The following is a 23692-nucleotide window of genomic DNA, read 5'->3' on the forward strand; positions in this document are numbered from 1 at the left end:
TATATCTATCTATCATATATCTATATGAGTCAGTCTTACATGCAGAGATGAGATATTGTTTCTAACAGAGTTGCAGAAGTCTGGATGCTGGAATAAAGCCAGCATGGCAGAAAGAAAAGTGACAGCCATTATATACAAAACCTTATAACTACATTCACACCCTCAGGGCAATCCTAAAGAGCCAGTTGGTTACACATTTGCATATTGGTTATATAATCATTTTACCACTACACAGGCTCCCTGAGGAGGGGTCTCAGGCTTGACCTGGGTCTTCCCTCCTGGGGGTGTGATTTTTAGTACTATAATGAGCCTATAATGAGCAAAGTTCAGCTAAAGGACACTTTATCCAACAGTCTGGAGATATATGTTAAAACAAGACTCAACTTGTTGCTTTCCATGCGAGAGATGGAACCTGACACACCAATATGATGTTCACAGAGTTCAACTTTATTGTTTGACAGGGCTAGCGTTATATCAAAAGCTGCCCTGTCCACGCGCCTTGCAATAATGTGATTGGTTACAACACGTGCTATACAGTAACGTGATAGGCTGCATGCGCTGTCCACACGCTCTGCACGTGTGTGTCGGCGATTGCTCATTCATCGTTACCTTCTTATGGGGCTCCTTTTGTTTCTTTTGTCTCTGGCTTCACCTTCCAGCCAGGCTGGCAACAACCCGATCCCCCCAGGGGAGCTCTGCCACTACATCTCCCCCTCTTTCATTTAATATAGTGTTAACAACATGCTGTATCATACTTTGAAGACAGTGCGAAATACAGGGTAAGAACATTAAAGCTAATACAATTACAGATAACAAGAACAGATTCTGCTATTTTCATGTTCTGCAAATCTTTTATCTTTTTATCTTTTAAGTTCAAACAACACGTACAAACTCTTCACAACCGTGGCCATGGCCAATAACAAAAAATTAATCGCTGCTCTGTTTTGTAAAGTGGTATGCTCAACACTGGCTACACCCGTTGCTAAAAGCGAGGTTAAGGGTCATCATCATTGCAATCGGTTTTTTCTTTGTTAGCTAGCCAAGGTCTCACCCACTTTGCTGGGATCCACGAATTTTTGTGGTTACCTGTAGAAACACAAGCATATCCCCTTCCCCAGGTTATTAATGACATGGGACCTTCCCATTGTTGTATTATCGGATTAAACACACTAACCTTAGGTACATTTTCGGAAAAATCTTTGACATTTTTGACATGGTGCATAACAACAGGTTCCATTTCAGTCTCACTTTTAGGATTAAGCCAGTTCAGCACATACAATGCCTTCATCAAAACCTCTTCTGAACCCACACCAATTCCCCCTTGTTTTTTCAAAACAGACAAAAGATTTTTCAAGGTGCGGTGTGCACGCTCAATAATTGCCTGGCCAGTAGAATTATAAGGGACTCCGAACAGGTGTTGTACCTTCCACTGGACGAGGAAGGTTGCAAGTGTGTCAGAACAGTATGCGGGGCCATTATCTATTTTGATCTGTGTAGGAACTCCCATGACAGCAAAAGTTTATAATAAATTACCGCGGTGAGGGCGGGTGATTTAAAAGCTCTCATAACTCGATACCGGAGGCAGCTCGGCGGGTCCCGATTAAGCGAAATCTTTGAGGTACAGAGAAGACTTTTTTGGGTTTTTTTTCTCTCAGTCGGGCACTTTCGTTCTCGAGAGACTCGGCAGCTCCTGGCAACCCTTACAAGAGCAGCTGACGTGGAGTGGGCGTTACCACGGCGAGAGCGATCACTCCCCCACACCTTGTCTTGAAAAAGCCTCTGGGAGGGCAGCGATGCGTTGCTGCTCACCAGGGGCTGAAAGGAGCAATTGGCTTGTGACACCAATGAGTAGCACCCACGCTGTGCTGCAGCAGCGGGTGTGGTAACACAGCAGCGGGTGTGGTAACTCGTGCACTAGGGTGTAGAGGTTGTCACCTTTTACTAGTTAGGCTCTCACCTATTGCCAGTGTTTCATACTGTTGCTGACCATAGTCTCAACCAGAAAGAGAGCTTGTCTGAAGAAGACTGTAGTAACTCAGACAGACTGTCTGCCCCGAACCATGGCTACTCAGGTTTCTGGCTGCAGGGAGTGCCAGAGCCTGCTGCTGCCGGATGACGATGGCCAGCATCCCACCTGTGTGAGGTGTGAGCAGGTGCAAGATCTGCTCTACATGGTTGCGAAGCTTAAGGAGGAGATTGAGACACTGAGGACCATCAGGGAGTGTGAAAAGGAAACTCCCTGGCATGCCCCTCAGAGCTGGGTCTCTTTAGCTTGGAGGAGACTGAGGGGTGACCTCATTAATGTTTACAGATATATAAAGGGTGAGTGTCATGAGGATGGAGCCAGGCTCTTCTCAGTGACAACCAATGATAGGACAAGGGGTAATGGGTACAAACTGGAACATAAAAGGTTCCACTTAAATTTGAGAAGAAACTTCTCAGTGAGGGTGACAGAACACTGGAACAGGCTGCCCAGGGAGGTTGTGGAGTCTCCTACTCTGGAGGCATTCAAGACCTGCCTGGACACCTTCCTGGGTAACCTCATCTAGGTGTTCCTGCTCTGGCAGGGGGATTGGACTAGATGATCTTTCGAGGTCCCTCCCAATCCCTAACATTCTGTGATTCTGTGAAATGACGCTTTACCGCTTTTGTATTTGCTGAGGTCAAAGCTGTAGCCCACAACAGCCCCGAACAGATACCTATGGACACATGAATGTACTTCTGTCGGCCAAACGGTGCAGATTCAGTAATATCAGTTTGCCATAATCGACCTGGCTGCAAGCCCCGAGGATTTACTCCCTTTTGTTGCAGAGGCACTATGAGAGCACAATCAGGACAAGCTGCGATAATGGCTCGAGCTTGTTCCTTGGTTAAGTGCAAACTGTTTTCGGAGTGATGCTGAGGACTGATGGAAGAACTCGTGAGCTTGTCTGGCTTGTTCAAAAGGAGATACATCTGTCACTGCTACGAGTTTGTCTATAATGTTGTTTCCCTCAACTAGACCACCTGGCAGGTTAAAATGGCTTTTTATATGCATTATAAATACTGGCACTGTCCTATAATCTAACACGTTCCACAAATCTAATAATGCCTCAAACAACAAGGAGTTGGAAACTCGCTGCAAAAGCGCTCTATGTATTCTTTGTACAACTCCCACAACATAAAGAGAATCTGCTACCAGATTAATTGGGCAGTTATGACATTTTTGTAATGCCGCTATCACCGCTTGCAACTCTAAAATTTGAACTGATCCTTCAGCTACAACAATCCGTGAATGCCACTGACCGTTTTCAAACCATACAAAACCTCCTTTGTGTGAGCGACTACTTGCATCCGTGAAAATGGTTATGGCATCTAATGGACACTCACTAACAATTGACATAGGCTCCAAGGGGAGGTTAGTTTTAAATGTGGAATGCCGTGGATAATGATTGTCCACCTGCACTGGAATCCAGGCAAGAGCCAAGGCAAGATCGTCATGTTTGAGAACAATCCGTTCAAACAGATTGAGAGAAATAGGGATCACAATTTTAGCAACGGATGATCCAGACAAGGTCAGAGACCGGCTTAGTCCTTTCACTACCACTTGGGCAATGGCTTCCCACCTCTGAATGATGGTTTTTTGGTTTTGATTGTTTAGAAATATTCATTCTAATACTAACAACAGATCATTTTCTTCCATGCTCCACTGGGCCAAAAGTCCTGCCACCTCCTTATTGGTATTATAGACATAAAGAGTAACAGGCAATTTTGATCTTATCCACTGAACAGTATTCTGTAAATTTTTTCTTGCAATCTGCTCAAGCGCTTTTTGTGCTTCTGGTGTAAGGCACCGTGGTTCTTGGGGGTCTCATCCCCCATGAAGGAGACTAAACAACGGTTGCAAATCTCTATTTGTAATTCCCACAACATTTCTTATCCACGGCAAGTCCCCTACCAACTTCATTGCATCGTCAAGGGTTGCTACCTTTGCTTTCACAGTAAGCTTCTGAGGTCTAATCATGGCCTGAGTTAGTTCATAGCCTAAATATTTCCATGGTGTGGTTCGCTGTACCTTTTCTGGTGCCACAACCAGACCCCACTGACCTAATTGCTTCGTCAACTGAATTATTGTATCCTCACTGATTTCCTTTTTATTACACAAAAGGATATCATCCATATAATGATAGATGATCATCTGAGGGTGTTGTTGCCTAAATGACTTTAAAGCCAAATCTACATACCATTGGCAAATAGTAGGAGAATTTTTCATTCCCTGAGGTAACACTACCCAATGATATCTTTTTGTCGGAACTTGATGTTTAAGCACTGGAACAGTAAAGGCAGAATAGGGTGGCACAGGGTTACCTATATTTGGCAATTCTTTCACTGCAGCCAGGGCAAGCCCTTGCATTTGCTGTACAATCCTTGGATGAAGCGCTGCCTGAGTGGCACCATCCGCATATTGTCCCCGACGCAGTAATTGGTCCATGTTAGCTAATCGTAATCAGCTGGTAAATGAACATTTTCTAATACGGTCAATTCCACCTTCCCCTGCCACTTGTCCAAGAACATCAGATACCCCTTTGAGGTAAGTAATAACTCCATCAATGCACAAATATCTGTTGGAGTTAGTACTTGCCCCTTGAAAAATGAATTGATTAGCTGCATCACATGCTTATTATCCATACCTTATTGCATTACTGCACTCTGCAATTGCCTGTTTTCCAATCAAAGGGCGACTGCTGCCTTTGTCCTCTGTTATCTACATATACTGGCATTGCTGTAATACTGCCAGGTAACATAATCCCTTCAATGGTTGCATCCCTGATTATCCCTTGCCAGCATTGTCCTGCATTCTAAGAGTGATCTCGAGGAATATCCTTCAAGCTCTGCATGTGTCTCTCCTCCTGGAAGTCAGGGTGATTCTGTAGTGGTCCATCCTGGTGCTCCATCAAGTCCTCCAGCAGAGGCACGTCATCTGGATTAACTTGTCCTGGCTTGTTGAAACTTGCTGGTTCCTGCTGTTCATCGTCAGAGGCAGGCAATGGCTCCAAGGGTGCAGAGGGTATAAGCGACTCGCCGCCTCCCCGAAACTCCAAGTCTGATACGGGGCATACCAGCGGCACTGACTTTTCAGAGTTCTCAGAGGGGGGGCAGCTCGCGGTGGGCGGGGGAACGGCACACACTTCCGGCTCCCCTGAGACTTCCTCCGTCAGCTGCCTGATCTCCCGCCACGATCCGGCGAGATCACAAGCCTCGCGGCTCCCCCTTGTGACAGCCTCCCATACTTCAGTCCCTATCTCCTCCCATGTACCGGGAGAAAAAAACCCATCCGTTGATCGGACACACCCCTTCCGCTGGGTGAATAGTAAGAGATGCTCCACCGCATCTTTTTCCAAGTATCTTCCTGTTCGTGCAACCAGCTGCAGAATACTTTTCATTATTATTTTTTCTTCCGTGGATGCTGTGTCTCCCATGCTGCCTGATTCTCTGTAGGCCTACTTTCCACTTTTCTTCGAGCTCCCGGCTTATCTTTGCCGGCCCGGCGACCCTCTCGCATCTTCACTTCCGGCGATCTTGCTTCGATACGAAGTATCACATCGGGGTCACCAAAATGTTGCTTTCCATGCGAGAGGTGGAACCTGACACAACAATATGATGTTCACAGAGTTCAACTTTATTGTCCGACAGGGCTAGCTTTATACCAAAAGCTGCCTTGTCCACATGCCTTGCAGCAATGTGATTGGTTACAACATGCCCTATACAGTAACGTGATAGGCTGCATGCACTGTCCATGTGCTCTGCACGCACGTGTTGGCGATTGCTCATTGGTTGTTAGCTTCTTATAGGTTCCTTTTGTTTCCTTTGTCTCTGGCTTCACCTTCCAGCCAGGCTGGTGACAACCCCATCCCCCCTGGGGGAGCTCTGCCACTACATCAACTAATTGCTCAGTCTCCAGGATGTCTACACAGCAAGGACATGAGTCTTTGTAGTTTCTGATATGGTGGTTTCCAAATCTCTCTTATCTTTGTTAGAGGAGCAGACTTACCTAAAACTGTCAGAATTTACATATCTTTAGGTTAGCAATTGCTGGCAGGATCCATTCTTTTAAGTGCTAATTACTACAGTGCAGGGGAGGTAGAAGAAAAAAATTGCAAGGTATTATTTTCTTCATCTTGTTATAGTTAACTTTTGAACTGTATCCAGGGGTTTTCTGTGTTTAGTTTTGTGGATTGTGTCCAAGATGTCGTGTCCATGATGCCATGTCTAAAAGTTTTTTTGTACCTTATCTTGAAGTTTTGCAGGCTGTCTCCAAGTAGATGTGTATTCAAGCATGATCTTATATAACCAAACCCTATTCTTAAAATTGACATAGATTTATGATATATTCTTTAAAACAGGTAACTTAGAAATAACTGATAAACATGCAAATGTTACTTAGCATCACTTAGATAGATAGTTTGTGTTAGAATAGGTGTGGAATATGCTAATGGTTGTCAAGAACTGTAATTAATATGTATGTGACCAAATTGTATAAATATGGTGTAGTTTGGACCAGTTGTTAGAAACCAGCTTTGGGTGTGAACCCCTGGTTTCCCAGCGCTGAAATAAAAGCACCTCGTATAACTACGTCAGTGGTTATGTGTCTCATTTGCTAACATTTTTGGCAACCCAGGTGGGACCTCGTGAGCACTGCTGAGGCGGATCGCGTCTTGATCCTGCTCCGGCTAGCACCGAGGTATTCTTGGGGAGCGCATCGGACGTGACCGACCCTCCACTGCTCTCGACGGACCTCTGATTGGTAAGAAGGTGCTTTTATTATTTGGGTACCCAATATTTGGTTTGGTAGTCTGCCGGTCAGATGCGGCGAAAGCCACGCTCCAGTGGACGGGGAGCTCCTGAGGTAAAGCCTAGGCACTGTCCGTTAGACAAAGGGAAACCTTTGCAGGCACAGCATTTGGTTTGGTTTGGTTTGTGTATTTGTTTGGTCTGGTCTGGTTTGTGTATTTGTGTCGATAATATGTCTGATTCAAAAGTAACGCCGTTGAATTGTTTACTGAAACATTGGAAGGAGGCTGGGTTTGGACAGTCTATGCATAAAAAGAAGTTAATCGAATATTGTACCCATTGGTGGCTCCAGTATAAACTACCTAATGAAGTTCAGTGGCCACCGGAGGGCACTCTGAATCATGAAATCATTGTTGAACTGATGCGATTCTGTCAAAAGGAAGGGAAATGGGATGAAGTGCAATATGTGGATCTCTTTTTCTATCTTGAACAAAAGCATGATTGGAGAAAGGGCTGCGGATTGATGTTAGTGCAGAGTAACAATGAAAATAAGTGTATGGGATGTACAGCGGAAAAGAAATGCATGATGTGTTTAGCTGTGGAAAATAGCAGTGGTAACGATTTCAATATGGATTTACTGTGTCATGATGTTGTGCCTTCTGAGGAAATGGTATCAATTAGACCCTCTGCGCCTATGCTTCTTACTGATAGTGATAATGATTCAAGTGATGACAAGGAGGTAGTGACCGGCGTAAAAGGTATAACGGTAACACCAGTGTCTCACCGAACTAGAAACAGGGAAAAGGAAAAGGAAGCTCAAAAGGGGGGTGGATCCTTGAATGTGATAGCACCCCTGCGACAGGCAGTAGGTGTGGGGGGAGAACCAGTCTATGTAAAAGTCCCATTTTCACCAGGGGATCTAGTAATCTGGAAGCAATCAGCTGGTCCTTATCAGGAAAATCCAGATAGGGTTGCAAGAGTGATCAAAATGATAATTAAAATGCAGAATCCTGATTGGGACGATTTACAAGTAATTCTGGATACATTAATGGATTCTACGGAAAAGGATATGGTCATACGGGTTGCAAGGGATAAAGTGAGAGAAGATATTCGAAATGGGAAAGTGGATGGTAATGTTGACGAGAATTTTCCAAAAGATGATCCCCGATGGGATTATAACACAGGAGGTGGGCTACGCTGCCTCCAAAGGTATCAGGATTGGTTATTGATTGGTGTTCAAACAGCTATGCTGAAGCAAATTAATTGGTCAAAATTATATAATATAAGGCAGGAAAAGAACGAATCTCCCTCAGCCTTTTTAGAAAGATTGAAAGAAACTGCTAAAAGATATACAGATTTGGATATAGAAACAGAACAGGCGAAAACTCAGTTGGCTTTCATTTTCTTAGGACAGTCACAGGATGATATTCGAAAGAAACTACAAAAGTTGGAAGGTGCACAGTTAAGAGATTTAGATGTAATGTTATAGACAGCTTGGAAAGTCTACAATAACAGAGAGAAAGAGCAATCGAGACGTCATCAACAGAATTTGTTAGCTTTGATCCAGGGACAAGGCAGGGGAGTAGGGGTCTGTGGTAGGGGAGCTAGAGGTGGTCGAGGTCGGGGACGTGGTTTATGGAATACCCAAGGAACTCTCCTGGGACCCTTTGTGAGACTTGGCTTAAATCAATGTGTTTATTGTAAGCAGGAAGGGCACTGGAAAAATGAGCGTCCAATCCTTAAGAACCCCGTGGGTCAGGTACCCAACGCGGTACAGACTATGGTGTTGGGGGAATACAGTAATGACAGCTGACTATATGAAGGTACAAAAGTGGAAACCCCGAACAAGGAACCCTTAGTGACAATACAAGTGGGAGATCGGGATATAAAATTTTTAGTAGACATGGGGGCTACTTACTCTGTACTGAATTCCTTACAGGGAGCGCTAGGTCATAAAGCTACTACTATTGTTGGTGCCACAGGGAAAGAAGAGGTACAGCCATTCCTACAACCCTTGGATTTGTGCTTTGGAGAAAAGGAACTAACCCACGAGTTCTTATATGTGCCAGACTGTCCAGTTTCCCTTTTAGGACAGGATTTGCTGACCAAATTGGATGCTATAATAACATTTGAGGATGGTAACCTGGTAATGAAAATTCCAGAATCAAAGGTAGGACAAATTTTGTTATTTAAAGAAAACCCGATTGTGAAAATACCACAAGCCGTAGAGGAAGCTGTAATTCCTACGGTATGGGAAACTGATATACCTGGGAAGTCAAAAACAGCCCAACCTGTGAAAGTGGAACTGAAGGAAGGTGCTAAACCAGTACAGTTGAGGCAGTACCCACTGAAATTAGAAGCTAGACTAGGAATAGTATCTTTGATTGAGAAATTCTTGAAATATGGAATTCTAGAAGAATGTGAATCAGAATATAATACTCTAATTTTTCCAGTAAAGAAACCTGATGGTAGCTATCGATTAGTCCATGATTTACGAGCAATAAATCAAATCACTAAGGATACATATCCAGTAGTTGCAAATCCATATACCTTGTTAACATCTGTGAAAGAGAAATATAAATGGTTTACAGTACTTGATTTAAAAGATGTCTTCTTCTGCATACCCCTTGACCAGGAAAGTAAAAAGTTATTTGCTTTTGAATGGGAAAATCCACACAATGGAAGAAAGACACAATTAACCTGGACGTGCCTGCCACAAGGATTTAAGAATACTCCGACCATCTTTGGGAATCAACTAACCAAAGAGCTTGAGGAGTGGACTACAAGAGGCCATATTGCAATTCCTCGACAATGGTATTATATTCTGATTCACATTCTTCCTTCAGTTCCACTTTCACAGGTTGGGCTGTTTTTGACTTCCCAGGTATATCAGTTTCCCATACCGTAGGAATTACAGCTTCCTCTACGGCTTGTGGTATTTTCACAATCGGGTTTTCTTTAAATAACAAAATTTGTCCTACCTTTGATTCTGGAATTTTCATTACCAGGTTACCATCCTCAAATGTTATTATAGCATCCAATTTGGTCAGCAAATCCTGTCCTAAAAGGGAAACTGGACAGTCTGGCACATATAAGAACTCGTGGGTTAGTTCCTTTTCTCCAAAGCACAAATCCAAGGGTTGTAGGAATGGCTGTACCTCTTCTTTCCCTGTGGCACCAACAATAGTAGTAGCTTTATGACCTAGCGCTCCCTGTAAGGAATTCAGTACAGAGTAAGTAGCCCCCATGTCTACTAAAAATTTTATATCCCGATCTCCCACTTGTATTGTCACTAAGGGTTCCTTGTTCGGGGTTTCCACTTTTGTACCTTCATATAGTCAGCTGTCATTACTGTATTCCCCCAACACCATAGTCTGTACCGCGTTGGGTACCTGACCCACGGGGTTCTTAAGGATTGGACGCTCATTTTTCCAGTGCCCTTCCTGCTTACAATAAACACATTGATTTAAGCCAAGTCTCACAAAGGGTCCCAGGAGAGTTCCTTGGGTATTCCATAAACCACGTCCCCGACCTCGACCACCTCTAGCTCCCCTACCACGGACCCCTACTCCCCTGCCTTGTCCCTGGATCAAAGCTAACAAATTCTGTTGATGACGTCTCGATTGCTCTTTCTCTCTGTTATTGTAGACTTTCCAAGCTGTCTATAACATTACATCTAAATCTCTTAACTGTGCACCTTCCAACTTTTGTAGTTTCTTTCGAATATCATCCTGTGACTGTCCTAAGAAAATGAAAGCCAACTGAGTTTTCGCCTGTTCTGTTTCTATATCCAAATCTGTATATCTTTTAGCAGTTTCTTTCAATCTTTCTAAAAAGGCTGAGGGAGATTCGTTCTTTTCCTGCCTTATATTATATAATTTTGACCAATTAATTTGCTTCAGCATAGCTGTTTGAACACCAATCAATAACCAATCCTGATACCTTTGGAGGCAGCGTAGCCCACCTCCTGTGTTATAATCCCATCGGGGATCATCTTTTGGAAAATTCTCGTCAACATTACCATCCACTTTCCCATTTCGAATATCTTCTCTCACTTTATCCCTTGCAACCCGTATGACCATATCCTTTTCCGTAGAATCCATTAATGTATCCAGAATTACTTGTAAATCGTCCCAATCAGGATTCTGCATTTTAATTATCATTTTGATCACTCTTGCAACCCTATCTGGATTTTCCTGATAAGGACCAGCTGATTGCTTCCAGATTACTAGATCCCCTGGTGAAAATGGGACTTTTACATAGACTGGTTCTCCCCCCACACCTACTGCCTGTCGCAGGGGTGCTATCACATTCAAGGATCCACCCCCCTTTTGAGCTTCCTTTTCCTTTTCCCTGTTTCTAGTTCGGTGAGACACTGGTGTTACCGTTATACCTTTTACGCCGGTCACTACCTCCTTGTCATCACTTGAATCATTATCACTATCAGTAAGAAGCATAGGCGCAGAGGGTCTAATTGATACCATTTCCTCAGAAGGCACAACATCATGACACAGTAAATCCATATTGAAATCGTTACCACTGCTATTTTCCACAGCTAAACACATCATGCATTTCTTTTCCGCTGTACATCCCATACACTTATTTTCATTGTTACTCTGCACTAACATCAATCCGCAGCCCTTTCTCCAATCATGCTTTTGTTCAAGATAGAAAAAGAGATCCACATATTGCACTTCATCCCATTTCCCTTCCTTTTGACAGAATCGCATCAGTTCAACAATGATTTCATGATTCAGAGTGCCCTCCGGTGGCCACTGAACTTCATTAGGTAGTTTATACTGGAGCCACCAATGGGTACAATATTCGATTAACTTCTTTTTATGCATAGACTGTCCAAACCCAGCCTCCTTCCAATGTTTCAGTAAACAATTCAACGGCGTTACTTTTGAATCAGACATATTATCGACACAAATACACAAACCAGACCAGACCAAACAAATACACAAACCAAACCAAACCAAATGCTGTGCCTGCAAAGGTTTCCCTTTGTCTAACGGACAGTGCCTAGGCTTTACCTCAGGAGCTCCCCGTCCACTGGAGCGTGGCTTTCGCCGCATCTGACCGGCAGACTACCAAACCAAATATTGGGTACCCAAATAATAAAAGCACCTTCTTACCAATCAGAGGTCCGTCGAGAGCAGTGGAGGGTCGGTCACGTCCGATGCGCTCCCCAAGAATACCTCGGTGCTAGCCGGAGCAGGATCAAGACGCGATCCGCCTCAGCAGTGCTCACGAGGTCCCACCTGGGTTGCCAAAAATGTTAGCAAATGAGACACATAACCACTGACGTAGTTATACGAGGTGCTTTTATTTCAGCGCTGGGAAACCAGGGGTTCACACCCAAAGCTGGTTTCTAACAACTGGTCCAAACTACACCATATTTATACAATTTGGTCACATACATATTAATTACAGTTCTTGACAACCATTAGCATATTCCACACCTATTCTAACACAAACTATCTATCTAAGTGATGCTAAGTAACATTTGCATGTTTATCAGTTATTTCTAAGTTACCTGTTTTAAAGAATATATCATAAATCTATGTCAATTTTAAGAATAGGGTTTGGTTATATAAGATCATGCTTGAATACACATCTACTTGGAGACAGCCTGCAAAACTTCAAGATAAGGTACAAAAAAACTTTTAGACATGGCATCATGGACACGACATCTTGGACACAATCCACAAAACTAAACACAGAAAACCCCTGGATACAGTTCAAAAGTTAACTATAACAAGATGAAGAAAATAATACCTTGCAATTTTTTTCTTCTACCTCCCCTGCACTGTAGTAATTAGCACTTAAAAGAATGGATCCTGCCAGCAATTGCTAACCTAAAGATATGTAAATTCTGACAGTTTTAGGTAAGTCTGCTCCTCTAACAAAGATAAGAGAGATTTGGAAACCACCATATCAGAAACTACAAAGACTCATGTCCTTGCTGTGTAGACATCCTGGAGACTGAGCAATTAGTTGATGTAGTGGCAGAGCTCCCCCAGGGGGGATGGGGTTGTCACCAGCCTGGCTGGAAGGTGAAGCCAGAGACAAAGGAAACAAAAGGAACCTATAAGAAGCTAACAACCAATGAGCAATCGCCAACACGTGCGTGCAGAGCACATGGACAGTGCATGCAGCCTATCACGTTACTGTATAGGGCATGTTGTAACCAATCACATTGCTGCAAGGCATGTGGACAAGGCAGCTTTTGGTATAAAGCTAGCCCTGTCGGACAATAAAGTTGAACTCTGTGAACATCATATTGTTGTGTCAGGTTCCACCTCTCGCATGGAAAGCAACATTTTGGTGACCCCGATGTGATACTTCGTATCGAAGCAAGATCGCCGGAAGTGAAGATGCGAGAGGGTCGCCGGGCCGGCAAAGATAAGCCGGGAGCTCGAAGAAAAGTGGAAAGTAGGCCTACAGAGAATCAGGCAGCATGGGAGACACAGCATCCACGGAAGAAAAAATAATAATGAAAAGTATTCTGCAGCTGGTTGCACGAACAGGAAGATACTTGGAAAAAGATGCGGTGGAGCATCTCTTACTATTCACCCAGCGGAAGGGGTGTGTCCGATCAACGGATGGGTTTTTTTCTCCCGGTACATGGGAGGAGATAGGGACTGAAGTATGGGAGGCTGTCACAAGGGGGAGCCGCGAGGCTTGTGATCTCGCCGGATCGTGGCGGGAGATCAGGCAGCTGACGGAGGAAGTCTCAGGGGAGCCGGAAGTGTGTGCCGTTCCCCCGCCCACCGCGAGCTGCCCCCCCTCTGAGAACTCTGAAAAGTCAGTGCCGCTGGTATGCCCCGTATCAGACTTGGAGTTTCGGGGAGGCGGCGAGTCGCTTATACCCTCTGCACCCTTGGAGCCATTGCCTGCCTCTGACGATGAACAGCAGGAACCAGCAAGTTTCAACAAGCCAGGACAAGTTAATCCAGATGACGTGCCTCTGCTGGAGGACTTGATGGAGCACCAGGATGGACCACTACAGAATCACCCTGACTTCCAGGAGGAGAGACACATGCAGAGCTTGAAGGATATTCCTCGAGATCACTCTTAGAATGCAGGACAATGCTGGCAAGGGATAATCAGGGATGCAACCATTGAAGGGATTATGTTACCTGGCAGTATTACAGCAATGCCAGTATATGTAGATAACAGAGGACAAAGGCAGCAGTCGCCCTTTGATTGGAAAACAGGCAATTGCAGAGTGCAGTAATGCAATAAGGTATGGATAATAAGCATGTGATGCAGCTAATCAATTCATTTTTCAAGGGGCAAGTACTAACTCCAACAGATATTTGTGCATTGATGGAGTTATTACTTACCTCAAAGGGGTATCTGATGTTCTTGGACAAGTGGCAGGGGAAGGTGGAATTGACCGTATTAGAAAATGTTCATTTACCAGCTGATTACGATTAGCTAACATGGACCAATTACTGCGTCGGGGACAATATGCGGATGGTGCCACTCAGGCAGCGCTTCATCCAAGGATTGTACAGCAAATGCAAGGGCTTGCCCTGGCTGCAGTGAAAGAATTGCCAAATATAGGTAACCCTGTGCCACCCTATTCTGCCTTTACTGTTCCAGTGCTTAAACATCAAGTTCCGACAAAAAGATATCATTGGGTAGTGTTACCTCAGGGAATGAAAAATTCTCCTACTATTTGCCAATGGTATGTAGATTTGGCTTTAAAGTCATTTAGGCAACAACACCCTCAGATGATCATCTATCATTATATGGATGATATCCTTTTGTGTAATAAAAAGGAAATCAGTGAGGATACAATAATTCAGTTGACGAAGCAATTAGGTCAGTGGGGTCTGGTTGTGGCACCAGAAAAGGTACAGCGAACCACACCATGGAAATATTTAGGCTATGAACTAACTCAGGCCATGATTAGACCTCAGAAGCTTACTGTGAAAGCAAAGGTAGCAACCCTTGACGATGCAATGAAGTTGGTAGGGGACTTGCCGTGGATAAGAAATGTTGTGGGAATTACAAATAGAGATTTGCAACCGTTGTTTAGTCTCCTTCATGGGGGATGAGACCCCCAAGAACCACGGTGCCTTACACCAGAAGCACAAAAAGCGCTTGAGCAGATTGCAAGAAAAAATTTACAGAATACTGTTCAGTGGATAAGATCAAAATTGCCTGTTACTCTTTATGTCTATAATACCAATAAGGAGGTGGCAGGACTTTTGGCCCAGTGGAGCATGGAAGAAAATGATCTGTTGTTAGTATTAGAATGAATATTTCTAAACAATCAAAACCAAAAAACCATCATTCAGAGGTGGGAAGCCATTGCCCAAGTGGTAGTGAAAGGACTAAGCCGGTCTCTGACCTTGTCTGGATCATCCGTTGCTAAAATTGTGATCCCTATTTCTCTCAATCTGTTTGAACGGATTGTTCTCAAACATGACGATCTTGCCTTGGCTCTTGCCTGGATTCCAGTGCAGGTGGACAATCATTATCCACGGCATTCCACATTTAAAACTAACCTCCCCTTGGAGCCTATGTCAATTGTTAGTGAGTGTCCATTAGATGCCATAACCATTTTCACGGATGCAAGTAGTCGCTCACACAAAGGAGGTTTTGTATGGTTTGAAAACGGTCAGTGGCATTCACGGATTGTTGTAGCTGAAGGATCAGTTCAAATTTTAGAGTTGCAAGCGGTGATAGCGGCATTACAAAAATGTCATAACTGCCCAATTAATCTGGTAGCAGATTCTCTTTATGTTGTGGGAGTTGTACAAAGAATACATAGAGCGCTTTTGCAGCGAGTTTCCAACTCCTTGTTGTTTGAGGCATTATTAGATTTGTGGAACGTGTTAGATTATAGGACAGTGCCAGTATTTATAATGCATATAAAAAGCCATTTTAACCTGCCAGGTGGTCTAGTTGAGGGAAACAACATTATAGACAAACTCGTAGCAGTGACAGATGTATCTCCTTTTGAACAAGCCAGACAAGCTCACGAGTTCTTCCATCAGTCCTCAGCATCACTCCGAAAACAGTTTGCACTTAACCAAGGAACAAGCTCGAGCCATTATCGCAGCTTGTCCTGATTGTGCTCTCATAGTGCCTCTGCAACAAAAGGGAGTAAATCCTCGGGGCTTGCAGCCAGGTCGATTATGGCAAACTGATATTACTGAATCTGCACCGTTTGGCCGACAGAAGTACATTCATGTGTCCATAGGTATCTGTTCGGGGCTGTTGTGGGCTACAGCTTTGACCTCAGCAAATACAAAAGCGGTAAAGCGTCATTTCACAGAATCACAGAATGTTAGGGATTGGGAGGGACCTCGAAAGATCATCTAGTCCAATCCCCCTGCCAGAGCAGGAACACCTAGATGAGGTTACCCAGGAAGGTGTCCAGGCAGGTCTTGAATGCCTCCAGAGTAGGAGACTCCACAACCTCCCTGGGCAGCCTGTTCCAGTGTTCTGTCACCCTCACTGAGAAGTTTCTTCTCAAATTTAAGTGGAACCTTTTATGTTCCAGTTTGTACCCATTACCCCTTGTCCTATCATTGGTTGTCACTGAGAAGAGCCTGGCTCCATCCTCATGACACTCACCCTTTATATATCTGTAAACATTAATGAGGTCACCCCTCAGTCTCCTCCAAGCTAAAGAGACCCAGCTCTGAGGGGCATGCCAGGGAGTTTCCTTTTCACACTCCCTGATGGTCCTCAGTGTCTCAATCTCCTCCTTAAGCTTCGCAACCATGTAGAGCAGATCTTGCACCTGCTCACACCTCACACAGGTGGGATGCTGGCCATCGTCATCCGGCAGCAGCAGGCTCTGGCACTCCCTGCAGCCAGAAACCTGAGTAGCCATGGTTCGGGGCAGACAGTCTGTCTGAGTTACTACAGTCTTCTTCAGACAAGCTCTCTTTCTGGTTGAGACTATGGTCAGCAACAGTATGAAACACTGGCAATAGGTGAGAGCCTAACTAGTAAAAGGTGACAACCTCTACACCCTAGTGCACGAGTTACCACACCCGCTGCTGTGTTACCACACCCGCTGCTGCAGCACAGCGTGGGTGCTACTCATTGGTGTCACAAGCCAATTGCTCCTTTCAGCCCCTGGTGAGCAGCAACGCATCGCTGCCCTCCCAGAGGCTTTTTCAAGACAAGGTGTGGGGGAGTGATCGCTCTCGCCGTGGTAACGCCCACTCCACGTCAGCTGCTCTTGTAAGGGTTGCCAGGAGCTGCCGAGTCTCTCGAGAACGAAAGTGCCCGACTGAGAGAAAAAAAACCCAAAAAAGTCTTCTCTGTACCTCAAAGATTTCGCTTAATCGGGACCCGCCGAGCTGCCTCCGGTATCGAGTTATGAGAGCTTTTAAATCACCCGCCCTCACCGCGGTAATTTATTATAAACTTTTGCTGTCATGGGAGTTCCTACACAGATCAAAATAGATAATGGCCCCGCATACTGTTCTGACACACTTGCAACCTTCCTCGTCCAGTGGAAGGTACAACACCTGTTCGGAGTCCCTTATAATTCTACTGGCCAGGCAATTATTGAGCGTGCACACCGCACCTTGAAAAATCTTTTGTCTGTTTTGAAAAAACAAGGGGGAATTGGTGTGGGTTCAGAAGAGGTTTTGATGAAGGCATTGTATGTGCTGAACTGGCTTAATCCTAAAAGTGAGACTGAAATGGAACCTGTTGTTATGCACCATGTCAAAAATGTCAAAGATTTTTCCGAAAATGTACCTAAGGTTAGTGTGTTTAATCCGATAATACAACAATGGGAAGGTCCCATGTCATTAATAACCTGGGGAAGGGGATATGCTTGTGTTTCTACAGGTAACCACAAAAATTCGTGGATCCCAGCAAAGTGGGTGAGACCTTGGCTAGCTAACAAAGAAAAAACCGATTGCAATGATGATGACCCTTAACCTCGCTTTTAGCAACGGGTGTAGCCAGTGTTGAGCATACCACTTTACAAAACAGAGCAGCGATTAATTTTTTGTTATTGGCCATGGCCACGGTTGTGAAGAGTTTGTACGTGTTGTTTGAACTTAAAAGATAAAAAGATAAAAGATTTGCAGAACATGAAAATAGCAGAATCTGTTCTTGTTATCTGTAATTGTATTAGCTTTAATGTTCTTACCCTGTATTTCGCACTGTCTTCAAAGTATGATACAGCATGTTGTTAACACTATATTAAATGAAAGAGGGGGAGATGTAGTGGCAGAGCTCCCCTGGGGGGATCGGGTTGTTGCCAGCCTGGCTGGAAGGTGAAGCCAGAGACAAAAGAAACAAAAGGAGCCCCATAAGAAGGTAACGATGAATGAGCAATCGCCGACACACACGTGCAGAGCGTGTGGACAGCGCATGCAGCCTATCACGTTACTGTATAGCACGTGTTGTAACCAATCACATTATTGCAAGGCGCGTGGACAGGGCAGCTTTTGATATAACGCTAGCCCTGTCAAACAATAAAGTTGAACTCTGTGAACATCATATTGGTGTGTCAGGTTCCATCTCTCGCATGGAAAGCAACAAGTTGAGTCTTGTTTTAACATATATCTCCAGACTGTTGGATAAAGTGTCCTTTAGCTGAACTTTGCTCATTATAGGCTCATTATAGTACTAAAAATCACACCCCCAGGAGGGAAGACCCAGGTCAAGCCTGAGACCCCTCCTCAGGGAGCCTGTGTAGTGGTAAAATGATTATATAACCAATATGCAAATGTGTAACCAACTGGCTCTTTAGGATTGCCCTGAGGGTGTGAATGTAGTTATAAGGTTTTGTATATAATGGCTGTCACTTTTCTTTCTGCCATGCTGGCTTTATTCCAGCATCCAGACTTCTGCAACTCTGTTAGAAACAATATCTCATCTCTGCATGTAAGACTGACTCATATAGATATATGATAGATAGATATATAGATATATACACAGAATCAGAGAAATATTGGCTGGAATGGACCCCTGGAAGCGATCCAGGAGAAGCTATTGGAAGCCAGTCTATGAAAAACACCAGACTGGCGATTTTCAAGACTTGGTTACACAAAGTCATGACAGACCCAAGAACAGAATTTCCGTGGCCCTGTATGCGTCCCATTCCAGTACTGCACCACCTCCCCAGGAACAAGCTTTTCCCCACAGCCAACCTCCCAAGCAGCAATCTGTGGCCACTGTCCCTTGTTATTCTGCCTGCCCCTTCTGGGCAGCTCCATTATCATTATAACACTTCTGCAAGTAACTGCTGACTGGCATTAGATTACCCCTTAGCCTCCTCCTTGCCATATTAAAATCAAGCTCAGCTCGCTCAAACTGTCCACATAGGTGATGTTCTCTAGGTGACTCATTAAAAGACTTCAAACTTAAAAACAAAGTTTCTTATCCGAATTAGAATCTGTAAAAAAAGAGCCATTTCTGCAATCAAGAACTTCAGGATTCCAGTTCTTAATTGTATTTTCAGACATTTTGTGTAAGCACTGTTATGGTTTAAGCCCAGCCAGCAACTAAGCGCCACACAGCTTCTCACTCACCTCCCTCCTAGTGGGATGTGGGGAAGAAAATTGGAAAGGTAAAAATGAGAAAGCTCATGGGTTGAGATAAGAATGGTCTAATAACTGAAATAAAAAGGTAATAATAGCAATAATAAACTATAATGAAAAGGAAAATAACAAAGAAAGAGAAATAAAACCCAAGAAAGATGAGTGATGCAAATGATAACAATTCCTCACTACCAACCAATCAATGCCCAGCCAGCCTCCAAGCGGTGCCCCCCTGCCCTCCCCCCCGCCAACCTCACCCCTAGTTTTATAGTTTTATAGTTTTATAGTTTTATAGTTTTATAGTTTTATAGTTTTATAGTTTTATAGTTTTATAATTTCTTAGCATTATGTCATATGGCATGGAATATCCCTTTGGTCAGCTGGGGTCAGCTGTGCTAACTATTTCCCCTCCCAACTTCTTGCCCACCCCCAGACTGCTTGTTGGTGGGTTGTTGTTGTTAGCAATCAGAACACATAACCACGTGTGTAGTTATATGTGGTGCTTTATTCCAGCGCTGGGAAACCAGGGGTTCACACCCAAAGCTGGCTTCAGTGGTCAGTTTAAGTTACACAGTATTTATACAGTCCGTTCACATACATATTCATATATTAATTAGGATACGTAACAGCTACTCAACATTGATTGCAACATCGATTGCAACATCTTGGAACTACTTTGATCATGCGGAGTGTCCTCTGGTGGTCTTCGGGATGAAGTAAGTAGTCTTCATCACTTCTGTCCTTTTCACCTTTGGGTACTGCACATGCGTACTACTTCTACAGTTAGATAACTGCTGACTTGCTCAATCTCCAGAGATACTGCATATACTTCTTCTCATTCTAGGCATATTTGGGCTAAGATAAAAGCTAGTTTGATAAGATAAGAGTATACTCGAATCCCTTATTAGGTAAAACACAATATTCTTGAACATCCTTTCAGGGACAGTTTACAAAACTGATTCATCCTTTTGGGAACATTTTGTAAAACTGATTCTGTTACTAACATTTCCCCCCTTTGAAAATGCTTTTCTATTCTTAGACAATACTTTTTCACCTCAATCAATTTCTTCGATTATTGATTCATTTACTATGATTGATTGGTAATTCCCTTCAGGTGTGATAGTTTAGAACATATTGGGTTAGTCTTCCTATTCTTACACGCTCGTAGCACTTGGTACAGGGATTAGCCAGGCTAAGTTGGGAACAATAAGTCACCACTCCTAGCAAGAGGATCAGGTCCAGGTTTCTAGACCCTCTGTCTCTCTGGCCTACCAGGTTGCAGCTGGCAGCCGAGTTCGTCATCTTCTTGGCATCAAGGGTAGTGTCCCCGCCTTTCCTATTTTTGCCGTTAGCGTGGCGACTTCTTACCATTTCCCAACTCCTGGCCTTCACTTCCTAGGAACAACAGGAGCAACACGGAATTTGATTTCTCTTTCTACACTCTGTTCTTCTCATCACTGGTGGACTCTCTAAATTCCCATTCACCCCTTCAGTAAATATCTCCCACTGTTCTTCGCTATTCTTTTTCTGTTCTTCCAGTGACAACTAGAATCCTCAACCTAGCTCTGGTTTCCTTATCTTCTATTCTCAGACATTTACCACACAATCCTGTTGGTAAGTTCCCTTTGTGGATATGCTTATACCACAGTCCATTTACAACCTAAACATCGAATATAAAAAGAGAATTACATATACAACTCAGTTCAACACATTTAACTATTAAACCATTCTCATTTTCATTTATACTGGCCATTCACATTAATACTACTAATAGTAGTTACATCACCGATCCTGTGTCAATTTCAATTTCAATTCCACGGGTTCCTGAGTTACTTTCCAGGTTCTTTCTTCCATCAGTGGTCCTTTAATTCGAGAGACGTGTGTCCATCCTTTCTCTGCAGTCCAAACAGCTGTTTCTGTAGTTAACAAAACAAGAAAAAGGCCCCTCCCATCATGGGGTTGGAGTTTCTTCTTTCCAGGTTTTAATTAGTGTTGCCCCTATATCTACCAAAAATTCTACTTGTTTTGTTCTTTTGGGTTTCTTCTTACTAATGCGGTGAGCACCACCCAGGCGGGTCACCTATAAAGACTAAAAGGTGATTGTGAAAAATATAGTTTTCCAGGTTGCATCCGGGTTACCCTCCATGGTGTTTCACAGGCTTTCTTCACTCTAGAATGATGAATCCAGGCATTCTGTTCTCTAATATTGGTAGCAGTGAAGGATATCAGGAGGTCTTGAAACGGAACTTCCTATTATGGTTCCAAAGTTCTTTGCAAAAGACTTCACATACACATAACTAAAATGTGGCTCTCTATCAGAGGATATAACAGCTGGAACTCCAAACCTTGGTGTTCTTTCATGTATCAGTGTTCTAGCCACCTCCTAAACTTTTGCTGTCCTGGTAGGGAATGCTTCTGGCCAACCTGAATAAACATCAGTTAATACCAACAAATATCGGTACCCCCCTTTTCCTGGGAGTTCTGAAACCATTTTGGTCCAGGTCCCTTCCCCTTCCCCATTTGACCCATTTCTAGCTTGGGCATATTTTTGGGATTAGTCTGGAGGCAAAGATCACACTGCTGTCACCTGTTTTACAGTGATATACACATTTCTAGCTCCTGTTTCCCTAATTAAATGTTTGCATAGTGGTTCTACTCCCCAAAATCCTTTCCTATGTTCTTCCCTTACTAAAGGCCAAACGAGATGAAAGGGGACAAGAAGTTTTCCCTGGGGGGGGGTGTGAACCCACCCTTCCTTATTATATGATTCCTCTAAATCTATGATGAGTTTTGATTCTCTTTAGTATACTCTGGCTTACCTTTTAAAAAGAGACCTGTCCGCCAAGGACTAGAGCACTTTCTGTTTTTACCTTTTGCTTAGCCGTTTGTTTTGCCTCTCTGTCCGCTAGCCTTTTTCTGATTCCGAGTTCACTTTCTGGTGTGCCTTAATATGCATGGTTGCCATTTTCTTAGGAAGTTGAACTGCTTCCGGTAGTTTCAATATCTCCTCCACACATTTGATATATTTGCCTTGAGATTTCAAAAGTCCCTTTTCTTTCCAAATTGCTCTGGGCACATGCACAACCCTCACGGTTAGCTGCTTCCGTTTTCAGAGTTTTCAATAGGAATGTCTTTTAGATCTAGTCGATTGTATTATGTTGCTTCGATGGTCTCCAGGCAGTCATGATGAACTGGTTCTCCAAAGTTACCACTGAGGAAAGAAGCTGGGTTGACAATGTTAGTGATGATAATTTCTACACCATCTTGTTAGACACTGTGTGGGATACTAGCACAGTCATTTTCTGACCCATGGTAAATCTCCAGGCCTCCTGTATATTCAGTACCACTGCAGTAACTGCCTGCAGGCATCCAGGCCACCCCTTTGCAGTTGCATCTAACTGTTTGGAGAAATAGGCCACTGTTCGTTGATATGGGCCAAGATCCTGTGCCAATATACCCAAGGCTATTCCCTGTTTCTCGTTGAGAGAATAGGAAAAATGGTTTTACTCACATCTGGGAGTCCTAGAGCAGGGGCTGACATCGGAAGCCTTTTTAAGTTCTTTAAAGGCTCGTGTGGCTTCTTTATTCCATTGCAGCTGTTTCTAGTCTGTATGGGTCCAGGTCACGCACATCTCCTTGGTTCTAGTAGCGATTAAAACGTCATCCACATATTGTAGCATCTGTCCCTCATCAGACGAGGCTTCCCAGGATTCAAAATCTTTAGCAAGCTGATTTCTAAATATTGTCGGGCTATTTGTGAATCTTTGTGGCAATACCGTTCATGTGAGCTGGGTTTTACATTTATTTTTAGGGTTTTCTCATTCAAATGCATGTATTGTCTGGCTAGCTTCATGGAGAGGGAGGCAAAAGAAAGCATCTTTTAAATCTAAAACGATAAACCAAGTCAAATTAGGTGTTAATACTCTCAAAAGGGTGTATGGGTCTGCTACCACTGGGTGGAGGTCCTCAGCTATTTTGTTTATAGCTCATAAGTCCTGAACCACCCAATATGACCCATCTGGCTTGCGGACAGGCAACGTAGGGGTGTTATAACTGGACTCACATTCCTTTAATAACCCCATTTGCAGGAACTTCTCTATTACTGGCCGAATTCCGACTTCTGAACCTGGGTCAGAAGGTGTATATCTAAGGGGAAATCCGCGTACTCTGTGCGCGTTACACACACCCGAGCAGCCCAGCAGGAACGGGCCAGGCGGTGACTGCCCCTCCCCCCCACTTCATTCCTCACGGGCGGCGAGCCCGGAGGAGAGGAGCTGCAGCAGCCACCGCTCTCCTCCCCCCTTTTTCCACTGCTTTAACAGGCTAGCAGGCAGTCAGCTTTTCACCTTTTTTTTTCTTTTCCTCGCTGCAGCTTATCGAGA

The sequence above is a fragment of the Patagioenas fasciata genome, chromosome W, assembly GCF_037038585.1.
Source record: "Patagioenas fasciata isolate bPatFas1 chromosome W, bPatFas1.hap1, whole genome shotgun sequence".
NCBI lineage: Eukaryota > Metazoa > Chordata > Aves > Columbiformes > Columbidae > Patagioenas > Patagioenas fasciata.